The sequence below is a fragment of the Triticum dicoccoides genome, chromosome 5A, assembly GCF_002162155.2.
Source record: "Triticum dicoccoides isolate Atlit2015 ecotype Zavitan chromosome 5A, WEW_v2.0, whole genome shotgun sequence".
In the NCBI taxonomy this organism is placed as follows: Eukaryota; Viridiplantae; Streptophyta; class Magnoliopsida; order Poales; family Poaceae; genus Triticum; species Triticum dicoccoides.
Genome location: NC_041388.1, coordinates 702,734,180 through 702,761,732, shown reverse-complemented (window position 1 = coordinate 702,761,732; position 27,553 = coordinate 702,734,180). Strand labels below are relative to the sequence as shown.

At 42.4% G+C, this 27,553-nt stretch overlaps 1 long non-coding RNA gene across 2 annotated transcripts; it reads left to right on the top strand.

Annotated features, from left to right (window-relative positions):
- Window positions 1–20,212: 20,212 nt before the first annotated feature.
- On the top strand, window positions 20,213–24,096 carry LOC119298530. 2 transcript variants are annotated; one of them, XR_005145884.1, is made up of 7 exons: window positions 20,213–20,256; window positions 20,508–20,672; window positions 21,125–21,188; window positions 21,532–21,712; window positions 21,778–22,912; window positions 23,499–23,686; window positions 23,912–24,096. It is a non-coding gene; the product is annotated as an uncharacterized LOC119298530 (long non-coding RNA). The 2 variants fall into 2 exon arrangements; XR_005145883.1 differs by having other exon boundaries at window positions 20,238–20,672.
- Window positions 24,097–27,553: the final 3,457 nt, after the last annotated feature.

Below are 27,553 nucleotides of genomic sequence, written 5' to 3'. Positions count from 1 at the left end.
AACTTCGTACCTTACAACTCAGGCAAGAACTCCTTCTTTGACTGGTCCATCTTGAACACCTTCAAGATCATGTCAAGGTATGTGCTCATTTGAAAGTATTATTAAGCATTTTGATCTATCCTTATAGATCTTGATGCTCAATGTTCAAGTAGCTTAATCCAGGTTTTCTATTGAAAAACACTTTCAAAATAACCCTATATGCTTTCCAGAAATTCTACATCATTTCTGATCAACATGTATTCATCAGAAATTCTATAGTGCTCCCACTCACTTCTTTGGAAATACAAGTTTCTCATAAACTTTGTATAGACCCAAAATCTTTGATCATCTTATCAAAGCGTACATTCCAACTCCGAGATGCTTACTCCAGTCCTTAGAAGGATCGCTGGAGCCAGCATACCTTTTAGCATCCTTAGGATCGACAAAACCTTTCTGATTGTATCGTATACAACCTTTCCTTACGACTGGTAAGGAAACTCATTTTGACATCCATCTGCCAGATTTCATAAATGCAGCTTGTGCTAACGTGATTCCGACGGACTTTAAGCATCGCTACGGATGAGAAAATCTCATCGTAGTCAACTCCTTGAACTTGTGAAAAAACTTCGCCACAAGTCGAGCTTCATGGATGGTGACATTACCATCCACGTCCGTCTTCTTCTTAAAAGATCCATTTATCTCAATGGCTTGCCGATCATCGGGCAAGTCCACCAAAGTCCATGCTTTGTTCTGATATATGGATACTATCTCGGATTTCATGGTTTCTAACCATTCGTCGGAATATGGGCCCACCATCGCTTCTCCATAGCTCGTAGGTTCATTGTTGTCTAGCAACATGACCTTCAAGACAGGATCACCTTACCACTCCGTAGTAGTACGTGTCCTTGTCGTCCTACGAGGTTTGGTAGTGACTTGATCCGAAGTTTCATGATCAATATCATAAGCTTCCACTTCAATTGGTGTAGGTGCCACAGGAACAACTTCCTGTGCCCTGCCACACACTAGTTGAAGAGACGGTTCAATAACCTCATCAAGTCTCCACCATCCTCCCACTCAACTCTTTCGAGAGAAACCTTTCCTCGAGAAAGGACCCGATTCAAGAAACAATCCATATTGCTTTCGGATCTGAATTAGGAGGTATACCCAACTGTTTTGGGTGTCCTATGAAGATGTATTTTATCCGCTTTGGGTTCGAGCTTAATCCTGAAACTTTTTCACATAAGCGTCGCAGCCCCAAACCTTTAAGAAACAACAACTTAGGTTTCTCTAAACCATAATTCATACGGTGTCATCTCAACGGAATTACGTGGTGCCCTATTTAAAGTGAATGTGGTTGTCTCTGTTGCCTAACCCATGAACAATAGTGGTAATTCGATAAGAGACATCATGGTACGCACCATATCCAATAGGGTGCAACTATGATGTTCGAACACACCATCACACTATGGTGTTCCAGGCGGTATTAATTATGAAACAATTTCCACAATGTCTTAATTGTGTGCCAAAACTCGTAACTCAGATATTCATCTCTATGATCATATCATAGACATTTTATCCTCTTGTCACAATGATCTTCTACTTCACTCTGAAATTATTTGAACCATTCAATAATTCAGACTTGTGTTTCATCAAGTAAATATTCTCAACATCTACTCGAATCATCTGTGAAGTAAGAACATAACGATATTCACTGCATGCCTCAGCACTCATTGGACTGCACACATGTGTTGCTTCCAACAAGTTGCTATCTTGTTCCATTTTACTGAAACCGAGGCTTTTCAGTCATCTTGCTTATGTGGTATGATTTGCATATCTCAAGTGATTCAAAATCAAGTGAGTCCGAACGATCCATTTGCATGGAGTTTCTTCATGCATATACACCAATAGACATGGTTCGCATGTCTCAAACTTTTCAAAAATGAGTGAGTCCAAAGATCCATCAACATGGAGCTTCTTCATGCGTTTTATACCATTATGACTTACATGGCAGTGCCACAAGTAAGTGGTACTATCATTATTATCTTATATCTTTTGGCATGAAAATGTGTATCCCTACGATCAAGATTCAATAAACCATTCCTTTAGGTGCAAGAGCACTTATTCAGGTTTAATACTAATCTTGATGGTAGAGGGAGCGTGCGATGTTAGATCACATCAAACTTGGAAACACTTCCAACACATATTGTCAGCTCACCTTTAGCTAGTCTCTGTTTTATTCCGTAGCTTTTATTTCGAGTTACTAACACTTAGCAATCGAACCGGTATCTAATACCCTGGTGCTACTAGGAGTACTAGTAAAGTACACATTAACATAATGTATATCCAATATACTTCTATCGACCTTGCCAGCCTTCTCATCTACCAAGTATCTAGGGTAATCCTGCTCTAGTGACTGTTCCCCTTATTACAGAAGCACTTAGTCTCGGGTTTGGGTTCAACCTTGGGTTTCTTCACTGGAGCAGCAGCTGATTTGCCGTTTCATGAAGTATCCCTTCTTTCCCTTGCCCTTCTTGAAACTAGTGGTTTCACCAACCATCAACAATTGATGCTCTTTCTTGATTTCTACTTTCGCGGTGTCAAACATCACGAATATTTCAAGGATCATCATATCTATCCCTGATAGTTCATCACGAAGCTCTAGCAGCTTGGTGGCAATGACTTTGGGGAAACATCACTATCTCATCTGGAAGATCAACTCCCACTCGATTTAAGTGATTGTTGCACTTAGACAATCTGAGCACAAGCTCAACGATTGAGCTTTTCTCCCTTAGTTTGCAGGCTAAGAAAATCGTCGGAGGTCTCATACCTCTTGACGTGGGCACGAGCCTGAAACATCTCATATGTTCCGCGACGTTTCGAAAACGTCTTTGGTGCCTCTACTTAAACCATTTAACTGAACTATCGTAGTTATCAAAACGTGTATGTTCGATGTTCGAAACATCCACAAACGACGTTTGGGGTTCAGCACACTGAGCGGTGCATTAAGGACATAAGCTTTCTACTGATCGCATAATTGCTACTTTCAACTATATTTTCTCTAGGAACATATCTAAAACAGTAGAACTAAAGCGCGAGCTACGACATAATTTGCATAAGGTCTTTTGACTATGTTCAGGATAATTAAGTTCATCTTATGAACTCCCACTCAGATAGACATCCCTCTGGTCATCTAAGTGATCACATGATCCGAGTCAACTAGGCCGTGTCCGATCATCACGTGAGACAGACTAGTTAACGTCGGTGAACATCTTCATGTTGATCGTATCTACTATACGACTCATGCTCGACCTTTCGGTCTCCGTGTTCCGAGGCCATGTCTGCACATGCTAGGCTCGTCAAGTTAACCCTAAGTGTTTTCGCTGTGTAAAACTGTCTTACACCCGTTGTATGTGAACGTAAGAATCCATCACACCCGATCATCACGTGGTGCTTAGAAGCGACGAACTGTAGCAACGGTGCACAGTTAGGGGAGAACACTTCTTGAAATTTTGTAAGGGATCATCTTATTTACTACCGTCGTCCTAAGTAAACAAGATGCATGAACATGATAAATATCACATGCAATCAAATAGTGACATGATATGGCCAATATCATTTTGCTCCTTTTGATCTTCATCTTCGGGGCTCCATGATCATCATCGTCACCGGCATGACACCATGATCTCCATCATCATGATCTCCGTCATCGTGTCTTCATGAAGTTGTCACGCCAACGACTACTTCTACTTCTATGGCTAACGCGTTTAGCAATAAAGTAAAGTAGTTTACATGGCGTTTTTCAATGACACGCAGGTCATACAATAAATAAAGACAACTCCTATGGCTCCTGCCGGTTGTCATACTCATCGACATGCAAGTCATGAATCCTATTACAAGAACATGATCAATCTCATACATCACATATCATTCATCACATTCTTCTTGGCCATATCACATCACATAGCATACCCTGCAAAAACAAGTTAGACGTCCTCTAATTGTTGTTTACATGTTTTACGTGGCTGCTATGGGTTTCTAGCAAGAACGTTTCTTACCTACGCAAGACCACAACATGATATGCCAATTGCTATTTACCCTTCATAAGGACCCTTTTCATCGAATCCGTTCCGACTAAAATGGGAGAGACTGGCACCCACTAGCCACCTTATGCACCAAGTGCATGTCAATCGGTGGAACCTGTCTCACGTAAGAGTACGTGTAAGGTCGGTCCGGGCCGCTTCATCCCACAATACCGTCGAAACAAGATTGGACTAGTAACGGTAAGCATATTGAACAACATCAACGCCCACAACTACTTTGTGTTCTACTCGTGCAAAGAATCTACGCAATAGACCTAGCTCATGATGCCACTGTTGGGGAACGTAGCAGAAATTCAAAAATTTTCCTACGTAACACCAAGATCTATCTATGGAGAGACCAGCAACGAGTAGAAAGGGGAGGGGAGTGCATCTACATACCCTTGTAGATCGCTAAGCGGAAGCGTTCAAGTGAACGGGGTTGATGGAGTCGTACTCGTCGTGATTCAGATCACCGATGATCAAGTGCCGAACGGACGGCACCTCCGCGTTCAACACACGTACAGCCCGGTGACGTCTCCCACGCCTTGATCCAGCAAGGAGAGAGGGAGAGGTTGAGGAAGACTCCATCCAACAGCAGCACAACGGCGTGGTGGTGGTGGAGGAGCGTGGCAATCCCGCAGGGCTTCGCCAAGCACCATGGGAGAGGAGGAGGAGGGAGAGGGGCAGGGCTGCACCAACGAGAGATCAAATCGCGTGTTATGGGCAGCCCCTAGGCCTCATATATATAGGGGAAGGGGAGGGCTGCGCCCCCTTTAGGGTTTCCCACCCCAAGGGCGGCGGCCAGCCTCCAGATGGCATCTGGTGCGGCGGCCAAGAGGGGGGGGGAGGAGTCCATCCTCCCCAAGGCACCTCGGAGGTGCCTTCCCCCTTGAGGACTCTTCCCTCTAGGGTTCCCTAGGCGCATGGGCCTCTTGGGGCTGGTGCCCTTGGCCCATGTAGGCCAAGGCGCACCCCCTACAGCCCATGTGGCCCCCCGGGGCAGGTGGCCCCACCCGGTGGGCCCCCGGGACCCTTCCGGTGGTCCCGGTACAATACCGATGACCCCGAAACTTGTCCCGATGCCCGAAACAGGACTTCCTATATATAAATCTTTACCTCCGGACCATTCCGGAACTCCTCGTGACGTCCGGGATCTCATCCGGGACTCCGAACAACATTCGGTAACCACATACAAGCTTCCTTTATAACCCTAGCGTCATCGAACCTTAAGTGTGTAGACCCTACGGGTTCGGGAGACACGCAGACATGACCGAGACGTTCTCCGGTCAATAACCAACAGCGGGATCTGGATACCCATGTTGGCTCCCACATGTTCCACGATGATCTCATCGGATGAACCACGATGTCAAGGACTCAATCGATCCCGTATACAATTCCCTTTGTCTAGCGGTATTTTACTTGCCCGAGATTCGATCGTCGGTATACCGATACCTTGTTCAATCTCGTTACCGGCAAGTCACTTTACTCGTTCCGTAACACATCACCCCGTGATCAACTCCTTGGTCACATTGCGCATATGATGATGTCCTACCGAGTGGGCCCAGAGATACCTCTCCGTTTACACGGAGTGACAAATCCCAGTCTCGATCCGCATAAAACAATAGATACTTTCGGAGATACCTGTAGTGCACCTTTATAGTCATCCAGTTACGTTGTGACGTTTGATACACCCAAGGCACTCCTACGGTATCCAGGAGTTACACGATCTCATGGTCAAAGGAAGAGATACTTGACATTGGCAAAGCTCTAGCAAACGAACTACACGATCTTTGTGCTATGCTTAGGATTGGGTCTTGTCCATCACATCATTCTCCTAATGATGTGATCCTGTTATCAACGACATCCAATGTCCATAGCTAGGAAACCATGACTATCTGTTGATCACAACGAGCTAGTCAACTAGAGGCTCACTAGGGACATATTGTGGTCTATGTATTCACACGTGTATTACGATTTCCGGATAATACAGTTATAGCATGAATAAAAGACAATTATCATGAACAAGGAAATATAATAATAATACTTTTATTATTGCCTCTAGGGCATATTTCCAACACTAAACCCATTCCCAACTGGCAAGGGATGGGTTGCCATGCTTCTTGGTTCAGCATGCGGCGACCAAGAACTCTTCCTCGACTACATGAAGGTCGCCATGAGGTACACCAGCGCTATTGGGCTGGTAGATGCAGCAGATGCAGTGAGGAAGAAGGCGAATAGCTAGGAGAAGCAGCGCATGGAGCAGCGCTATGGAAACCCAGGTAAGGTGGTCATGCCCATCGACATTCTCCTATGGGCAATGAAGGAGGCCGACTCCGGCGATGCTGGGCAGGGGCAGCGGTGGGCAGACCACCGCTATGTCGCTCCAGCACAAGCTACATCAAATGCAAACACAGCAGAGGTGCACGAAGACGACGACGACCTACAGATCGTTGCACAGCCAGCTATGCAGGCTCGCCGCCGTCCTCCTCCCATCATCATCATCGATGAAGAGGAAGAGGAGTTGGAGGTGCAGCCAAATCCCACCCAACTGAAGCAAGAGGTACGACGACCCGGACGCTTAGCAGGACAGACAACTAAGTGAATCTGAAACTATAAGTTTCAGATTCAGTTTTGTCAGTAGTTGAACTGTATAAGTTTCAGATTCAGTTTCGTCAGTAGTTGAACTACCTATGTCAGTTTCGTCAATTGAACTACCTATGTCAGTTTCGTCAGTGTCAGTAATCTTCAGTTTTAGCAAGTATTGTGCTATCTATGTAATGCTACCTATGGTGCCTCCTATGTGATCTACCTACCTTTGTTCAGTGTTACCAAGTTTGTGCAATGTGTGAAATGTTACAACAAACTTCTCAAGACCATATTGCAGGTAGGATAAAAAAGACAGATAGAAACTGCAGCAGGCTTAGATAATAAGGTTCTTAACTTAGCATCAGGGCATTAAAGATAACATCATCTTAGAGCATTACAGATCAGGGCCATAACAGCACCCCACACCACAACCAAAATGATCTGAAACCATAGACAGTTCTTAGGCTTAGGCAGTTCATTAGCTAATATTAGTACTGAGATGCATATTTGCATCAGACTCCTTCATTGCTAGGCCAGTTATATATAAAGGCCTCATATTTACTTACCAATCATGCCTAAAAAATCACTCCTCCATGACAACTTCTTTGATCTTGTCCAGCTTTTCCTTGCACCCATGACCAGCCTTCAGTAGCTCAGAAATGACATGCTCCAGCTTCTTCTTCTCTTCTTTAAGGAGGTCTCTCTCCACTTGTATCTCCTTCATGGCCTTCCTGGTGTTTTGAATGATATCAGCTTGACTCTGCAGGATGCACCTCTGTTCTTTCTTCAGCTTAAGCTTCTCCATTTGAACCTCAATCTTTGCCTTCTCATCAAGCTGATGCTTCTTCTCCTTAAGTTCATTGATTGCATGGCTTGTGTCCATGTCATGGGATTTCTGCCCATCCTGGTAATCAAACAGCTTGGATACATCATCCACAAGCTGACTGTACTGATTGGCAAGAGAATCCAGCTCCTTCTTCAATTTCTCAGCCTCTATCTCATGAGCTTCTTTGTCTTGGACTCTACCAAGGTTCTCCTCATGATACATATCCCACAGCTTGGTTAAACACCTCTGCAGAATTACTGGCCAAGGGGATACCCACTCCAGAACACCACAGTTCACACCATCCTGAAAATGCAGTGAAATATTAATGATACCTAAATCCAGTAAAATTCAGTTACATAATTCATACATACATATCAATGTTTGTCTGAATGCAGTAACAAAGAAATTCCGTTAGACCAATTTTAGATGTTCCCTAAATTCAGTTCCTATCAGAGATTTAGCTAACACATGAACACCACACCAGCTTTGTACTTCAGTTTTCAGTAAACAGATACTGAAACAACAAGAATATCAATGTTGTTTGCACTATGTACCACCAAATAAATCTACACATGAAAACCACTAACAATTAGTTGCTCTTACCGTAGTAGCACATCCAATGAATCTCCTTCCAGTGTCAGTCCCTTCAAATGCCACAAACCTGCCTGGTCTCTGCCTGTGCAGGATGCACCTACGGTCAGATTCAACCACAAGCCCACTGAAACTTGGATCTATCACCGTGTCAGCAGTTTGCTGCAGTACCAACCCCATATATATCGGCCACAACACCTCACACATAAGAACTACATGGAAGAGCAGAGTGAGCTCAAACCCTAACCCTAACCCTAGCATAGGAGAGAACAGAGTGAGCTCACTTACAAAATACTCCATTTGCATGCTGCTGTACTCATCCATGTAGTCGTCATCGTCGGCGTCGGATGTCTCGTTGTTGTTGGGCCAGGAAGGCATCCTCGCGCCGCTGCGTCGCAGTCGCCGGAGGAAACAGAGGAAGAAGAGAGAGCTCGGGGAGAGGAGTGAGTGAGTGAGAGTGAGTGAGGATCGGCCGGTCGATCGGTCGTTTTGACCTAGCCCCTGGCTGGTTCCGACCGAGCCGGGCCACTAACGGCCGCGAGCGGCGTCCGTTAGCCGTTAGGGCCGCCGTCGGCTTCCCATGTGGGCCATCCCTATCAGTTAAGCGGTTAAAACGGCTAACTGGACGATCAACACGACTTCGTAGTTTTTTGCCACAAAATTTGAAATTTTCGGTAGTTATTAGTCACTTTTTTAAAAGTGGTAGTTCTGTGGGACGGATACCCCTAATGTGGTAGTTTTTTGTCAAATACTCGCTGGAAGTGTATGCATGCACACACATGCGTAATTGCGTGCATGACGATGGAGCACACACCACATTTTCTCCAACAAGTCGATCGAGGAACGGACGCAGCCATTTTGCGTTTGCTCTCTTGATTGATTCTTCGAATTCGGATATTTTAGTTGCGAACGTCAGCCAGGGGGAAAGGTCCATTCCACCGTTACATGAAATCTCGACGCAAGGCCGCTGCCACGTCAGATTTGAAAACTACGTAGTTCACTGTAAGACAAAAGGCAGCGAACACCTTACTTTTCCAAACAATCCCCACGCACCGCACTGGCTGGCTAGTTTTTTTTTTTTGAGGGGTGAAAGCCACTTAACTTAAATAACAACAAGATCTGGGATACAAATAACGTCAGGTAAGATAGAAAGCCAAATATGGCAGCCAAAAGCTAAAGTAGTCGCTGCTTTTGAAAGCTTGTGAGCTTCAAGATTCATCTCCTGCTTCTCATGGATGTAATCAACTGAAGTGAAGTCTTGCATCCTTTGCTTAATATCTTGGATCGTTACTGCTGAGGGTACCTTGTACTCGCATTGGCTGGCTAGTGTGTCATGGTCTTGCACATGGGATATGTGGGCTTGAATCCTAGGTCCTCCTTTTTTTTTGCCTTCTTTTAGGTACATGGCATTTTTTTAAAATAACATGACAGTATATAATTTTTTTTAAGTATGTCACATGACAATTTAAACTTTTTTTTTCACAAGTCAAGTTTTGTAGAAGATAGCATTTTATATTTAAAGAGATGGCATTTTATATTAAGAGATGTCATTTATTATATTAAGGAGGTGGCACTTTTATATAAGACTTGACATTTTAGTATTATCAAGAGATGAAGTTTTATATTAAGAGATGACATTTTCATACTGAAATATGACATTTTGATATTAAAAAGGAAGAAATTTGCATATTAAGCGACGGAAATTTTTAATTAAAAAGATGGCATTTTTATATTAAGAGATGACATTTTTATATTAAGAGATGGCATTTTTTATTATAAATAAATGGCTTCTTTTAGGTACACACGGCATTTTTTCTAGAAAAATGACATAACTGTTTATAATTTTTCAAAGTATGTCACATGGCAATTTTTAAAAAAAAAATCACAAGTCAAGTTTTGTTTTTCTACATGGCATCTTTAATATTAAGAGATGACATTTTTTTTCTAATATCATGGCATTTTTCTTCTTCTATTGTTGACATGGAAAGTCATTCATAGGACCATGGCAAGTCTGAAAACATTTTTTAACATCCATGATTAATTTCTGCTAGTAGAAGGCGTCGTTTGGCCGTGGAGTATCTGCTCCCAAGCTCAAATGCTCCCTCATGGACAGTAAAATCAGAAGAAGAAAAATCTGAATTTTTTATTGTAAAATTTGACAAATGTTTTCTATGCTTGCAAAATTTTAGAACGAAATGACATTCGTGGAAATCGTGGCAAAAAAAATAGATTCTCCAAAAATGAGAGTTTTGAAAATATTTTGGACTGCTGATTATGTTTTTAGTTTTATTTTTTAGTGATATTTTTTCAGCGCTTGCGAAATTTCATCGTGAAGTGACATTTGTAGAAGCTGTGGCCAAAAAAATCGATGCTCCAAAAATGTCATTTCGAAATGCATTTTGGAATGATGATTTTGTTTTCTTGCCACGGCTTCTACAAATGTCGTTCCACGATGAAATTTTGCAAGTGTCAAAAACTTTTGTCAATGTCTGTCACTAAAAAAATCAATTTTTTTTAAAAAATGTTTCAATAGTTTTTGATATTACTATTCACCCAAGTTCATTTGAATACCCCCAAGTTCATTTGAACTCGGGACCAGAAGGCTACTTGCACGTTCAATGGGGGCTTCCTCCTCGGCGACCGGGCGCCAGTTATTGGGGCCCTTTATTCTTTGGGCGAGCAGAGGAGGGCAGGATCGCTGACCATTAAATTAAGTTTGTTACATACTCGCTTTTTAACAACTTAAAGTCCCTCCATTCTAAAATAAGTGGCTCAACCTTAATAATATAACTTTGGGTATTAGACATGGTCATAGACACTAAAAGTGTGTTATAAAAAGTTACAGAGGTAGTACCTTTGAGCATGGTGACAGTCTCCATCAGATATACTAGCAAACAAAACTTTGAAAAGAAAAAAAGATATAGCAAACAAAGCGACGGACGGACGGACGGACGGCTGCGCGCGCGCGGCTCCACACCACACCAGAGACCGGACGTGGACGTGGTGGTAGGGCATGCAATGCATGCAGCTGGCTAGCTGGCCGTGGTGGTGGTGGTGGGCGTGGGGACGAGCTTGAGCTAGCCGACGGGGCGCCCACAGTTTGTACGTACTGCGTGCGTGAGCGGCGGGCGGGCATGGCGGGCCGACTGCACACGCTCGGCACCAAGTCCAAGTGGACGTACGGGCGAACAATTCCGGCGGCTGCTTCTGCCCAAGCAGATGTGTACCAGCATGCATCTTAGCTGCGCATGCACCAGTCAGTCAGTGAGTCAGTCAGTGAGGCTATCGTAGCTAGCAGCAAGTTGAGGCTCATCTCTAATCTCGATGACCCAAAGAGAGAGCGGCTGCACTGCAGCGGGAGGGTGAATCGTGGTGTTGCTGCTGCTGCTGCTGCTGCTGTGCCTATGCAAATCAGCTCAGCTAGCTGTGCAACATGAAAAGAAAGAAGATAACCGAGCCTGTGGACTTCTCTTCCAGATTTGTGCACGCACGGCACGGCACTCTCCTACTGCGTGATCGATCGATGGATTGATGCCGGCCGCCAGCCTTGAGTCCTGGACCTTGTGCCACTCCGGCCGGTCTTCGAAGCTGCCAACGCCCGGTCTTCGAAGCTGCCTGCCCTGCGTGCGTGGAAAATATATATGCAAGGACAAGACGGAGATGAGTTATTTTCTATACCGTGTATCGTTCGTGCATGCATTTTCTTACCACAAAGATTTGCACATTGCAGAGGAGAAAAGAGATTCTCCCGGGAGGTCCCGTGCATGTCCCAGCCGTCCATTTGATTGGATATGTGCATGCATGCTTATCTTATTTGTTTGCATGGCTAGCCATTAATTTATTTATTTTGAAATTAGCCATTAATTAATTTTGGAGGGCCCCATGCATCATGCTTTTGTCGGAGAGTTGCATGCCCATCCATCCCACCTCCCATGTCTTTTTCTTCAAGTTCTAAATTCAATTTGCTATATCTTTTGAATGAAAATCCAAAGTAAGTTTCGTTTGGGTATTTATGTTCATCGCGACGAGAACTTTCGAACAAGAACAATTTTGAATACATTTCGACAACTTTTTTTTTAAAAAGTTCTAAGCTACTAATATTCAAACTTGATAATCGTAACATTAATTTTACCAAGGTTCACCAAGTTTTACCAAATTTCATACGCTTTTAGGGTTTTAAGGTTCCGAGTTTAGAGTTTAGAGTTTAGGATTTAAGTTCTAGTTTTAGAACGTGCTAAATTAATAATTGTGTTCTATCAAGTTTTACTAGTTGGATCTTGCTCGACCACCTGATTTATCTCGTGATCCGAAAATTCCGCACGAGGGCATACCAAATTTTAAGTTCCAGTTTCTGAAACATGCGATTTTCTCGTTCACGCGTACCAAGTTTTAGCAGTTAAACTAATAGATTTAAAAAACTCATCAAAACATGTTCAAAATGGATCTTATTTGAAAGCCTTCGTCACAAGCAACACGAATCTGAAAAAGAAAAATTAAATTGGACCTATCTTTCAAAATATATAGAAGATTGAAAATTGAACGTCAAAAGAAAAAAGGATGGAAGGTGGGATGAGTGGAGCTGTAAAAAGCTGCATGGAGGGGCCATCCAAAAATTAATATAAAAAGTACATAAATTTGTAAAATTCTGATTTTTTTTGTAGATGTTCATATTAGTGTAGCAAGTGTGCTTGAAAATTTTCATGCCATATGGGATAACAATGCTTCGTCGCTGGAAAAACAAACAAAATTAAGTGTAACATTTGGCGTTCGACTTGTTTTTTTTTACACGGATCAAAATGCTTAAGTTTTTTTTCTTGAAAATTTGCATGTATCATTTAGGTATGACAATGAACACATGTATTTTTGTTAATATTTATAAAATTCATTTTTGACACGCTGGAGCATGTGCTCACTAGAGCGAAAATAGATTTCCGAGAACAAGAAACCCCACGCTAACAGCCCGGTCTGCTGGTCTATCATCGTGCAGCGCAGATTGAGCAGGATTCACTGCCCCACTGCACTCACCATAGAGAAAGTCATCGGCCAAGCTTTAGTTGGCGCACGTACGTACTACCGGTGGACCAAGGAAGGAATTCAAGGACCTAGCTTGGTTCCTCTCCTGTAAATACAAGATGCGACGATCGAGCATTCGAGAAAAAAAAATGATGATCCTACGTTGGAGCTCCTCACCGTGTGCGCAGCAAGATCACGCAATCAATCGTGTGCCACTAGCACTGTACGACCAATCTTGCCTCTGTTCTTGCTTTATGTTTTACAGCGAGCTTAAGAATTAGGGTAATGCTAACTGGCCGTTTCAAAAAGAAAAATTGCCTCCCCAAATGCTTTATTTTTGACAAAGGGTGGATTTTATTGACTCGTAAATCGTAATGCCATATCAAGAGAATACATGCACTATGAGCACACATTGTTCTTTTTTTCTTTTGCAGCATGAAGCTTAACACTAGATACTGCCGGTATGGCGTCGTTCCACAACGCCAACACCAACACTCTAGTTGCATCTGGCTTTCACACCATGTCACTAAATACCACCAATTTACAAATGAATTTCAAGACATAATATAAAAGTTTTATAGCATCATACGGTTCCGATAACACACCAAAGACAAGTTTCAAGATTTTTCGAATTAGTTAAACATTGTTTGAAATTTCTAGTTATTTCATTAATATTAGTTGTACTTTTTTCTAAGCGTGTATACAACGTCCAAAAAAATGGAACTCCGGGTGGCAAGGAAAAACTATGAGTTTGCATTGAAGTGTCGATTGGACTTTTGTTGGCAAACTACAGTCGATTTTTTTAATCGGATATGCACATCACATCACAAACTATGTGTAACACTCTCATACTTCAACCAAAGACTATAATGGTCATAGCAACACATGATTCAAAATTTCACGTTTTTTTTACTTTATTATTATTTTCTAAAATTCATAAACCTCTAACATATACAGAAATATACCAGGGGTTGGTATTTCTGGGTCAACACTGACGACAGCTATCGTAATTCTCTTTGGCGCTGATCTCCTGCCAACGCCACTGATCCATTTTCTATGTCACTCCTCGTCGCCGGAAGTTTGGAGAAAAGTTCCCCAAAGTCCACTATGCGCGTGCCTCTCACACAAATCCACTCCGCGACAGGTCCCCCTCTCTCCCTCCCTAGGCTGCTTTTTTCTTCTTTGTTCTGTATTTTTTTCAGGTTTTCTAGCCTTTGTCTTTCTTTAGTTTTCTGATTTTTAAATTCGAAAATATATTTGAAACTCATGAACATTGGTTGATTTCACGAACATGTTTTGAAATTCATGAACATTCTTGAAATATGGGAAACATCATTTGTGATAGTTTTTTGAAATTTGAGAACACCGAACATTTTTCGAATTGTTCAACCTTATTATTTCTGGAATGGTTTATTCAAATTTGAAATTTATTTACAAATTAATGAATATTCTTAGTGATGCAAGGTTTTTAAAAAATTGTGAATATTATTTTATTACATCAATTTTTTTCTTGAGAAAATATTTGATAAATAAAAAATATTCAAATTTAAATAAAAATTCGAGAAATATTCAAATTTTCCTTTCACGATGCTTTTTGAATTCGTGAATATGTTTCAGAAAGATGATCAGCTTTTAAATTCGTGAATATTTTTTCCTTTCAAAAAAATATTAGGAATTATTGAACATTTTTTGAAGTTCATACAAATATCAAATTTTTGAACATTTTGTAAAATAGGTTAACATTTTATTGATTTTATTTGAATTTGTGATCTTTTTATTAAATCTGGGACATGTTTATATTTACAAATTAATAGTAGAAAAAGAAATGTAATTAGCAGGCCAATACCGAATGGGTGTGTGTGTGTGCGCGCACGCGTGTGTTTGTGTATCCTCGGGGCGCGGCTATGTACGGCCTGTAGTGACTTCAAAGAAGCCCTCGCCTGCATCGCCTCGTACATAGGCAAGGTAGATCACCATTTGCGAGTAGTAGAAGGTGCGTGGCGATTAGATCCCGCATTCAGCGAGATCGTAGGATGTCTCGCTGAAGCTTTTATAATAATTGGGCCAGCCCATCAGTGAAAAGCGGAAGGAAGGAAGGGGGAAGAACTCATGGATCGATCCCTGGTCTCCACGGACATGGTGGACACTGCTAGCAATGCCACCCGATTCCCGTTCATGGTAAGTAGTAGGGGTGCGACCTACTTGAGGCGATTCGAGACGGTTTTCTCTGGGTTTTAATTTTTCTTTTACTTTTGTTTCTTTTCTTTCTTTTGCTTCTCTAGTATTTTTCATTTTTTTTGCATTTGTTTCTTCGAGGTTTTTCATATTATTTTTTCTTTGGTTTATTTATTTCTTTTTTTCCGTATACTTTGTTTCTTTTGGTGTTTCATTCTACATTTTTGGATATGTTAACGATAATTTTTTAATACATGTTTAACATTATTTCAATACAAATTTTACATTTTTTTAATTCATGGTCAACATTATTCCTATACACATTTTTTCAAATGCTTGATTAACATTTTTCAAATACAAGATTAATATTTTTTTAAATACATGGTCAACATTTTTTCTGTACACACTTTAAAACTTTTTCCAATGCTTCATTAACATTTTCAAATACAAAATCAACATTTTCTAATACATGGTCAACATTTTATAATACATGGTCAACATTTTTCCTATGCACATTGAACATTTTTCAAATGCTTGATTAACATTTTTTGTACATCTGAGTAATATTTTTTTATAAATGCATTTAACATTTTCCAAATCATTTATTACAATATTTCAAATACATGTACAATATTTTTTTTCAAATGCTGATTAACAGTTTTATATACATGATGAAAAATTTCGTCATTTTTAATACATGGTCTACATTTTTTCTATACACATTCAGCATTTTTCAAATGCTTGATTAATATTTTTCAAATACTTGCTAATCTTTTTAAAATGCTTGATTAAAATTTTATATACATGATAAAAATATTGGTCATTTTTTAAAAACGTGGTCAAGATTTTTTTCAATACACATTTAACATTTTCCAAATGCTTGATTAACATTTTCAAACACTTGTTAAACTTTTTTTGAAATGCTTGATTAACATTTTTCAAACACTTGTTAACTTTTTGTGAAATGCTTGATTTTTTTAAATACATGATGAAATTGTTTCATACACATTTAAATTTTTTGCATTTTTTTGTAATCGTAATAAACATCTTCTCTATAAACATTTAACATTTGTCAAACCTTTGTTAACATTTTAAAATGTTTTATGGGCAGTGATTGTTGTAATATATTTATTTAGGATTTTTAGTACAAAAAAAAGTAAAAAAAAGAACTAACTAAAAAACAAGGTTGTTGTTCCCGTTTGCTTGTTCCGGCCCAAGCCGCGCCACCCTTTAGCGAGGGTTCCAACCATCTCGCTGAATGCGAGATATAGGGGCGCCCTAGCAGTCGTGAGTTCGGGAGCATGCATGCTGGTTTTTCTTTTCTGTTATTCATTTTCGAAACACAAAATTAACTAAAAAAATCAATAAAATCCATGAATTTGAAAATATGTTGAACACATATTCAAAAAATGGTCAAGAACTTGAAAAAAGCATCAATCATGAATTTTAAATTTTTAAACATGGATGGTAGGTATGATTTCCTTATCTGACGTCTTAGTCGTGCGGGGGTGGCAGATCTGAAGTTCGATGGTGTGTCCTTGGTGTTGCCCCGGCCTGATTCATTCAACGGTAATGATTTTGCCTTTGATGAGCTATCTTGGAGGTCCGCAAAGCTGCATATTATGATGGAGCTGCTTCGAGCTGGGGTGAGGAGGTGATCCGTCTTTTTGTTGGTGGTTGGTGTGGTGGTGGTAGAGGCGTTATTGTCAAACTCAGAGGATTCTTCGATCTTGATTATATTTTTCTTACTTGACTGGTGTTTCTTTACGCAAAAAGTTAGCTTTCTGCTATCTTTTCTGCTTTGTTAGACCGGTTTCGACGGTGGTTGTACTATATATGATGTTATGATATAAATGTGACACATATTACCATGATAAAAAATGCATGGTACACACTGATGTGAACTTATTGGGTGGTAGGAGTACGTGTACTACTACTAGCACAATCATACTGATACACAGACACATATACGGAAGGGTACGTAGAAGGGTAGTTCGTCATAGCTCGACGCATGCATGGCGCAGGCAACGTGGACGGTGGATGGATCATATATATGGTGGAGATGCAGCTTGGGCCAGCCTCTCGGTTTCGGCCACTCAAAAAACCAAAAGTCGAAATGGTCACATGTGCACGTACGATTTCCTTTTTTTTGAATAGTCTGAAAATTGCTCGACACACCTGCCTGCCGTGTGGTCTTTTTTAATAATAACTAGGGAATACCCTGTGCATTGCTAGAATTAATGAAAATATATCTTCAATGATTTGATTGTATGAAGCATGAATAGTTGAACTAATAATATATTATGAACTAAAATTAAAAAGGAGTACATGTTATATTGTTTCCGAGGGCTCTTTGGATGTCACGAAACAAAAAACGTAGACACAAGGAAACAAAATGATGTTGCAACGTGCTATGAATTCCTGCACGGTTTCAAAGCACGGAAATTCTGCAAAAGCTACCTTTGCACGGCGCCACGGAAAAATACACTGGAAATTTGGACTACTAAGAGATGGAGTGAAATTATCAAAGTGTATTGGACTTCTCATTGGGTCTAGCTTGATTTCGAGCTCTCGCTTACTTTATTTCTTCCTACTTTCTGGTTTGCTTAGAGCGGGAGTTGCGATCAAGACATGCGTCTTGTCGATTGTATTAAGATAGGAAAAATAAAAAGGTAATTGAAAACATAATAAAAAAACACGCCGACGCGGACCCGAACAGCCCACCATGACCTAACATGACCACCACCCAGAGAGATAGAAAGCGAGGTCTTCCAAAACACCTTCAAGACGGGAAACGACACCCCAGGGCACCGTTGTTGCCAGCATAGACCCCCATTGACCACAAAGCTTTCGTGCGGACCTGTGCCCGACCGCTCCAACGAACCTTGGGTAATGGTCCGACCAAGCAAACAACGATTGTCGTCGCTCCCGCTCCGAGTAGGCATGATCCATTGTTGAGGAAGTACTCATCGACAATGCCTCCAAGGAGGAAAAGGGTGCCCTCGAGCGCCATCATCATGGGAACGACCCTCGTCAAATCAAAGCTTTCACCATGAGCATTATTCCTTGCCACCTCAATAGACTCTGGGTACGGGGCCTACCTGATGCGCACGTCAGCACCGTTACCATGTGCTGTACACTATTCATCATGCTGGGGAACCTCTTCTCTGATCCATCCACTGCTACTCTGAGCCACTCCGAGCTACGTCCGTCATGATTTGTGTATTGTAGTGTGTGTATAGGTGGTGTAATGTAGTGCTTGTGGCCTTCAAACAGCTAAGCCTCATTTTTTATAAATTCATTCAGTGATGGGGGTGGGGGGCATTGGTCCCCTCATCTTAAAACATAGCTCTGCCTCAGTGACAATTACTCTATTGTCTCTGCATGGATTCATGAGTTTAACGGGCCCACCGTCTAGCTCCACCACTCTACCCCAATTCTGTTAAGCTTGTGGCTATTCCTCACGAGAGTGATGCAGTTTATTCCTCACATTTTGGTGTTTTAGTGCGCTAATATATTCTATGCACAAACAACAAAAGGGAACACTTTCCAAATAGAAGAAAGATACATGTCAGTCAAAATACCGTACTAACCCAACCCCTGTTGTTAGCACAAACATACACCAATGGGCAAGTACAGACACATCCACTTACTTTGTCTCTCTGTTTACCACGCTCATTTGCATGAAAATTGTTCCAAGTCAATTCACAGTCACATATACAACAATACAGAAACAAACATAGTAATCTGGACACTAGCAGTTAAGGACATGTTTTTTTTTCCAGAGAGGCGACATGGCATACTAGTAGGCGATGAGACATCGAAATGGAAACCTGCAGTCGCGCTACATCTAAATGAAGAATTGTGCACTTACTACTCTGTGTTCTCTGTTTACCCCACCCATGATTATGAGAAACTGTTCCTAGTAACTGATCGTTTAGGTAAATCTAGAACATGGCATACGATCTTAGTACTAAACAGACGATAGCCCATACTTGCATGCATCCAGAAATAAGAACATTGGGAGAACATGGACGTTCTCAGAGTTTAGCGAATGTCGGCCGTCGCATCGATTTTTGATGCGTTCTGGAGCGTCGGATCTCCCTCCCGGACGATTTGGGCCGCCGGATCGAAAACGGACGCTGCTACAATGAATAGTTCCATCTCGTTTGTGCCACCGCGTGTTAGTTCAGTGCCCCGCCGAGGGTATTTTGGTCATTTCGCTTATGGCTATAAATTCGCGGCAGCTCCCGTGCTAAAACCTAGCCGCCGCCTCCTCCCTCGCTCGCTTCCACTCCTCCCGCAGCCGCCTCCCTCCCTCCCACGCAACCACCTCCCTCCCTCACCCTCTCCTCATCCGGCGACGGCGGCAGCGGATCAGCGGCGCCGGCTGTGGCATCCGTGGCGGTGGTGGACGGCGCGGCCGCGGCGCTCCGTTCGGTGTGTCGCGCGCGCAGCAGGCAACGCGCGGTCGGGGCGTGTGCCGGAGCCCTCGCGCACAGCCGCTGCTCAACCCGTCAAGGTTCCCCCTCCAACCGGAGCTCCTCCTGATCCGCCGGCTGGCGCTCTTCCCCACCGCGGCGACGCTCGTGCCGCTACTCTCCGTCAAGCTCGCGTGTGCGGCGCATCTGATGGCCAACACATCCATCGTCATTGCCTGCCCTCCTTGATGCGACGGTGCAGCCTCGCCTCTTCCTCCCTTCTCCTCCGATGCCTCCTCCCCGTCGGCTCCCTCTCTGGAGGCGTAGGTCACTGCCTCACGTGCGTGCCGTCTCTTGCAAACCCCTCCCCTCCCCCCTCGACCGGCGACGGCGCCGACCCTGACGAGGAGCCCATCCCGCCCCTCCTCCAGGAACTAGCAGTAAGCCGTCGATTCTCGTCTGGCTCTTCATATCTACATTCCGTTAATTTTTTTACGAAGTCTGGATTCGAAGAGGTTCTGATTGTGTTGTTCTGTTGCTAGGATAGTTTGGTGCTCCCGCAAGCAATTTGGGCTTCTATCTTGATGTAAGCAGTCACTATCCCCTTCTCGGCTTCGATTCAAACTCACCTGGTGGCTAAGATTATTTGGGTTGTCAGCAGTTAATAACCACTATTACCTTTAACAATAGCAGTAAAGGAAAACCTAAATGGTTAATGTAGACACTTGTGTATGTGGCTTTGCTTCAAACAGAATAAGGCAAGCAGCATTGTTATGACCCCAAAAGGATAGTTAACTAATGTGTGATATAAATAATTTACCTTTGGATGATATGCAGAGAGGGCCACTCTTAAATATACGTGGTTATGAGGTAATTCGTTGCTATGTGATGCATCGTTTGGTCCTGCTCTAGTGTTGATTTGCCTTCTTTTGCTCGGCTCATGTTGCGTTTGGCTTGGAGACTACTGAAATGGAAATGTGTTGGAGCGATTATGTGTTGCAGGTAAAGAAACAAATTTTCATTTCTTTTGGCTTACTATTAATTGTCACTTGCGTACACATGATTAGGTTGGTCACGGATTTGTGCAGCTAGCTTGCATTGCTAATATTATGTACTGCTCTAGAAATAGATCAAGTGATACTTCAATTTTTGTTCATCTAATGATCTTTTGTTATTTCCTTTTGAATGCTTAGCCATGCTGTGTCTCACTCGTGTGAAACTCAAGATTTGATATTAGCACATAACTCATGATTTGACAAACAGTTAAATTCCTATATTTTAGTATATCTTGTTATCTTTCTTATTTCTGTTCCTGAACTGAACTTCACCCTTTTCTACAAAATTATAAGAGCAATGCTGGTTTGGAAAAATGATTATGATTGCTTATTTATTTTCTTGGTGTTAGATTACTAATGAAGAGAAATATGATTATATGATTTTACCATTATTATCAGATGAGGAAGTGATAGGTTCGGAAAATGACAATATTTACCTATCTCTCATCTCTACTGTATTCATGTAAGTGCCCATGTCTTTTTCCATCATTACCAGTTGATATGTTCTTCATTGCACACAAATCATTCTTACTATACTATCAGATATTATTAGCACATGCTCTTTTGAGGGAAATGGGGATGGCACTATCTTTCGGTCTTCTGCCCAGAAATCTTTAGAGTACATTATCTTTCGTCTTCCTAATTATAAATTGTTGGAATTTCGTATGCTTTCAGTAATGCAACTTTATTGTTTTACTGTTGTCTTTTGAGGGAAATGGGGATGTCACTATCTTTCGGTCTTCCTAATTAGATACAAGCAACTGCATGCCCACACCATATATCTTCGGTTTGCTCCCTCGCTGCAGCGTCACTCTGTTCCATACACTAAGAAACGTGAAGTCTGCCGGTTGCCACTCGCGCTGCTGCTCTGCTTGGAGGCGTCGTCGCCGACTGGAGGAGCGCCGAATCATCGTCCTCGAGTTCGTGCACTTCAGGAAAAAGATGGCCCGAGGTGAGACGCCACGCATCCGCCGTGCAAAGGTAGAGGTGAGTGCCCTCTCCACTTCCCCATTTCCTCCATCTCTCTCTGGTCTGATCCATTTTTTCTGTAGCTTGACATATAGGTCAGTGTGTGTGTGTGCAACAGCTATAGAGAGACCAACGTCGAGGTACCCACTGCTCCTGTTGATGATAGCCTGCCGTAGGTACGAATCAGGTCCCTAGACCATTATGAGCCCTAATTTTCATGGAGCAAGGTGCAGCTTGCTGCTTTTTCTTTTGGTAAAAAGGAATCCCTATTGTTATGTTGGTAGCCTCTTTGCAAGTTTATTATGCCTTTTTGACATTTTTTGTTCTATCTTGCTATGCATTGTATCATATTACAGTTGTGTGCTCAAACCAACTGAGCTTAATTCACGTATATAGATATTTAAGAATGTGGGGATGAGGCCCAATTGGCAAGGTTTGCAATATTGTAGGAATCATTTGGAGATGGGTTGTAGATATTAAGCTATGTAGGAGATGATTTTGAGGTAACAAGCCTTCGGCTTGCTTTCTGTTAACCTTTTTATGCATGAGTTCGGTTTGATGCAATCTAGGCATTGTTTGTTGTCGAATGGATTATTTTTTCCTGCTAGGTAACATCTGATGCTTAGAATGCACTATTTCTGATGGCCCAGAAAAAAACTCTGTGTACATATTGTTTTGTTTATATGCATACAAGATGCATGTTTATGCCTCATGCCTGCTGATTTATATGACCGAGGAACTCTCTTTCTTCCTAGATGTGCCCATATGCCCTTCATTGATATAGCATCTCCGTACTTGTATATTATTCACATATAGCATCTCATTTCTTGGCTGATTGCTTATATATATATATTCAACTTCTGTTTCCTGGCATTCGCATATTACAAGCTAAATAAAGTTTGCCATTCCTTTTGGCCACTTATAGATGTAACTAGAAGCCTGGATGATCTGTGATGCTGGCAATTGTCAGATTGCATCCATTTAATTATAGCACAATATATCACATTTGTGGTAAATTTAGCAAAGCTTGTGCCTATCCTTTTAGTAGTCAATATGGTTCAGATGCAGTATTTTTTATTTCCTTTTTTTTTGCTTTCAGCACACACATATGGCATTGAAGTAGGCAGAGTAGTTGTGTCACTTACTGATGCTCTTATGGTACACAGTACACTATTAAGGTGTTGGGCCCAGAAACAGGAAGAGTAATCCTATTCCAAGGTTAATTTTGTGCCTACTTCTTTATGTACATAACTCATGATTTGACAAATAGTTAAGTTCCCTATATTTTAGTATTTCTTTCTCTTTCTCTTTCTCTTTCCTATTTATGGTTCTGGAACAAAACTTCTATCCTTTTCTACAAAATTAGAAGAGAAAATAATGTTGACAAATGATTATGACTGCTTATTTATTTTCTTGGTGTTAGATTACTAATGTGGAGAACTATAATTTTTATTGATGGTCGCTCGATGGCGCTGAGCATCATGTAAGGCCATTATAATTCATATATGAATCAACATATTCTTCCGCTGCTAATTAGTATGTTTGGTCTATTTAATTTTAAACATATCTATTATTCACCAAGGCGCCTGCCTACTTCCATAATGATGTTATAACTTAGACGTTAGGTCATTATAAGTCATAGATGGATCAACATGTTCTTCCTCTTGTAATTAGCATGTTTGGTCTATTTATTTCAAACATATCTATTATTCGCCAAGGCTCCTTCCTATTTCCATAATGATGTTATCCCATAGTTAGATTGGTGTCTAAAACTAAGCCCCCTCTTAACTCCGTTTCTCTGCAGTAAATGATGCCCAGAGGTGGAGGAATTTGGATGATCTATAGTCAAAGGATACCATCAAGCAAGAGGACGCACAAGGAGGGTCGCCCCGGAGTAGAGGTAGAGGACGTTGCCAGTTGCATCTCTCTCTGACCTGAAGCCCACCTTGGCATGGATGTGACCAGTGTTGATCCCCAACATCGGCAAGCATTGTAAGGTCCCTCTTCTTATGTTTCTGGTACAAATATACCACATATATGTTCATATGTAGAAGATAAAGATCGACTATTATCGGCGGTTATTTTACTTAGTTGTAGATACTGAATAGTTTGTTTAAAATTATGATAGTTTAAAAGAAGTATTATGGTGTAGTGCAGTAATAATTTTAATTTAAAATTGCAGACCTTGCATCATATTTTTATTGTGTATGTGGGCAGTGTGTTCAAGTTGATCTGGAACAATTTGAAGGGTTTCCTCGACACAAAATCTTCAGCCAAGGTTTACTTAAGCACCTCCAATTATGTATAGAAGTTTAAAATTGTACTTGTTTCAGGTTCTTCGCCACATTATGTATGCTTTGTTAAATTTTTTTAATAATTGGACCTATTTGCTATGTGGAACATGTAGCATTTACTTGATCATAATCTAATTCAATTTTTGACCACCGTCTTTTGGCTCTTGCTTTCAACATATGCAGTATCGGTTAGTCATTTTCTTGACACAACACTTTAGGCAACGGCTCAGACTTCTTGAGCCATTCTCTAGGCAACACTTTAGGCACCCAAAACTGTACGTTGCCTTATAGTTTCATGACCATGTTGAACTTAACGGTGCTTTGCTCCAATTACATGTGAATGTTTCTTCTTCCTTTTATTTTGTTCTATCCTATTTGGATACGTATGCTAAACTTGATTTCCTACTAAATTGAGCATTCACTACTTGGCCATAGCGTTGTGACTGGCACCCTCGTGCCAAGGCGCGTTTCCAATTTAGTAGAAGAAATTCACAGTCACCTCCACAGCAATACAGAAACACAATTACTGCTAGGCAGTACGGGCGGTAAAGGACATAATGCTTTTTCATAGGGGTGACAATAGTCAATGTTAAGCATGGGTGCGGTAAACAATCAATAGTCAGAAAGTCACATTATTGAGAATATTAAGCTGTACAACATGTTTGGTGACTTATTGCGCATATGTATATACGCAAAAAAAAGGGTGACATTAATTTTTCAATCAAACTGAAGAAATAAGCATACCGTCCATTCAGTAACCAAAAAATACCAATCCCTGTAAATGCATATTACAACAATGGGCAAGTATAGAATTGTGCACTTGCTACTGCACCCCTGGATACTGATGGTTTAGTAATAATATATATAGAAGAAAACAAACAGCAGTCCATGCTTGCATGTATAGAACAAAATGAGAAGTTAAGCAAGCAGTTGGGATGGGGTACAAACAAATGACAAGTGGAAATGGAAGCAGAGCAAAGGATCACATAGCACATAGCGGCCAGCTGCAGAGCGAGGCGACCATGGGTTTCTCGAAGAAGGCTCTGGACTGGAATGACGACTGCGGGCCTGGGCGGTGGAGTGTCTCTCGTGTTAGCATCTTTGGCCTCTTGGTTTCGGCCACTCAAAAAAAAACTTGAAATGGTCTCGTCTACGCTTTTTTTTATTTTCTTGAATATTCTGAAAATTGCTCACCACACCTGCCTGCCTGCCGTGTGGTCCTTTCAAATAATTATAATAACTAGGGAATACCCGCACATTCCTGCGAGAATCAATTGAAATATAACTTCGATGGTCTGATTGTATGAAGCATGAATAGTTAGTTGACTTGATAATATATGATGAACTAAAATTAAAAATACATGTTATATTACTTCTTTGGATGGCATGAAACACAAGACATAGAAACAAGGAAACAAAATGCTATTGCCACGTGCTATGAATTCCTTCACGATTTCAAACACAACGGAAATTTTGCAAAGGGTACCTTTGCACGTATGGTGCGTTGGGAAATACATTGGAAACTTGGCCTTTTTTTCTTTTTTTGAACATAGTATAGACGCAAGCACTCATATACACGCGCATACACTCACCCTTATGAACGCACACACGCACACCCTATCCCTATGAGCACCTCCGAAAGACTGAGCCGTCATATCATCTTGAAATTTACGAAGTCACCGTAGGCACCTCGTCATCGACGAGAACGTCTCCTCCCATTGAATGCGCATCGCCGGAAATCCTAAAATAAATCCAGGAATAAATGCAAGCACCAGGACTTGAACCCTGGTGGGCTGGGGATACCACTGTCCCTTTAATCATCCAACCACAGGTTGGTTCGTGTACATTACATTAGCTGGGGTGTGGGCGATCTAGCGAACCTTTTCGGTCGCTGGGGCTGGCACGATCGAGCGAACCTACCAAATAGCAGTTTTTTTTTAAAATATTTTTGCAATTGACAAAAAATAAAACTACCTTCTGGTAGAGAAAAAGGCAAAGAAAAAACACAATTTACAACTGACATGGTCTAATTTATAAAATAAATGCCATGGTATACTTTATAAAAGCTGTCTTCTCTAATTTACAAAGTTACCATGGTATAGTCAATAAATGTACCACACCCTATCTTTGCGTGCTAAAAATCACCGCATCTACACACGAATCATCATCTAGTTACTTTAATGATTATTAAACATACACACATGCATTATCAGTGCATATTATTGCAGATAGCTCACAAATCGTCTGCTTGTTAGCTTTGCTATTTGAGCACGTTCGGTTGTTTATAATTGATATGGTGTAAACGGAAACATGGGGACAAAGTTTATAGAACAGAAACAATATGGACCACTCCCCTATGGTTACGAATTTCTCATTGCTAGTGCAGATCATAATTAAGAAATTTGGCCCCTCCCCGCTCCGCGTTGTAGGCCGCTCCGGCCGCGGCGGCCACCAAATCCGGCCATTATGGCCGCCAGCTGCGCCTCCAACCTCCCCTTCCCGCCACGTTGGAGCCTCTCGCCGCCCGCTGGAGTCTCGCTTTGACCCGGTGGTTCCTCGCAGCCCCCCTCCCCGTGGTCAGCGGCCTCGACGGCTGCGGCGTCAGATCCAGCTTCTACGCCGCGAATCGTGCAGCGCAACGGTCCCTCCAAGGTCGCTGCGCGGCTCGGACCGCCGGATCTGGGGGCGTCCCCCAATGGGGGCCGGGCGCGCCTTAAATCCATGGTCGTTCGCCCCTCCCCCTCGGCCAGTCTTTCCTCTTCGGGCCAGGCCATCCCGGCGGAGGTGGGGTGGACGGTGGTCAAATCCCGGAAGAATGGGAGGGCTGGCTACCGCTCGGCGGATCGAGGCGGGCGTGCTTCGATCCCGCGTTCGGACCAGCGCAAATCCTTCAATGCCGCTGCTGGGAGGGAGGCCTTCTTAAGCCAGTTCAAAGGTAAATGTTTCCGCTGCCTCAGTAAGAGCCACCGCCGTGTTGACTGCCGGGATCCCCTCCGCTGCATCATCTGCAAGCGCGCTGGGCATTTTCGCAAGGAGTGCCCGCAAAATCCAAGAAACGGCAGCCCAGGCGGGGCTGCCAGTGCTCGTCTGAAGTTCCCGGCGGAGTGCAGAGCTCCGGTCCGCGACCGCGTCGTCTTCCTGCCTCCGCCTCCGCCCCCCTGCTCCCATGGCTAGCCTTGCCCTCTGCGACCCGGCTCGGCGGCCGCGTGAGAGCCGCAAGGTCGTGGTGGCCTCTCCGGCGCTGGAGCTTGAGGAGCACGTCCTGCGCCGGCACGTGGTCACCCTGACCGCCGCGGACTGCTCGCACTCCACCACCCCCGCGGCGGTGGGCAAGGTCATCCTCGAGCAGCTCTCCACCCCTCCGCACCTGCTCTGCGTCACGGCCCACCAACCTGAAGCCTTCCTCATCCACTTCGACCTCCCTGCGCACCGAGAGAACGCCGTGCGTTGCGGCGTCATCAAGGTCGAAGGCTGCAAGTACTTCATCAGAGCCTGGAATGAAGACGACCACGCCGTGCTCCTCAAGTTCCACCATCACGTGCACGTTGTGGTGGAAGACCTGCCC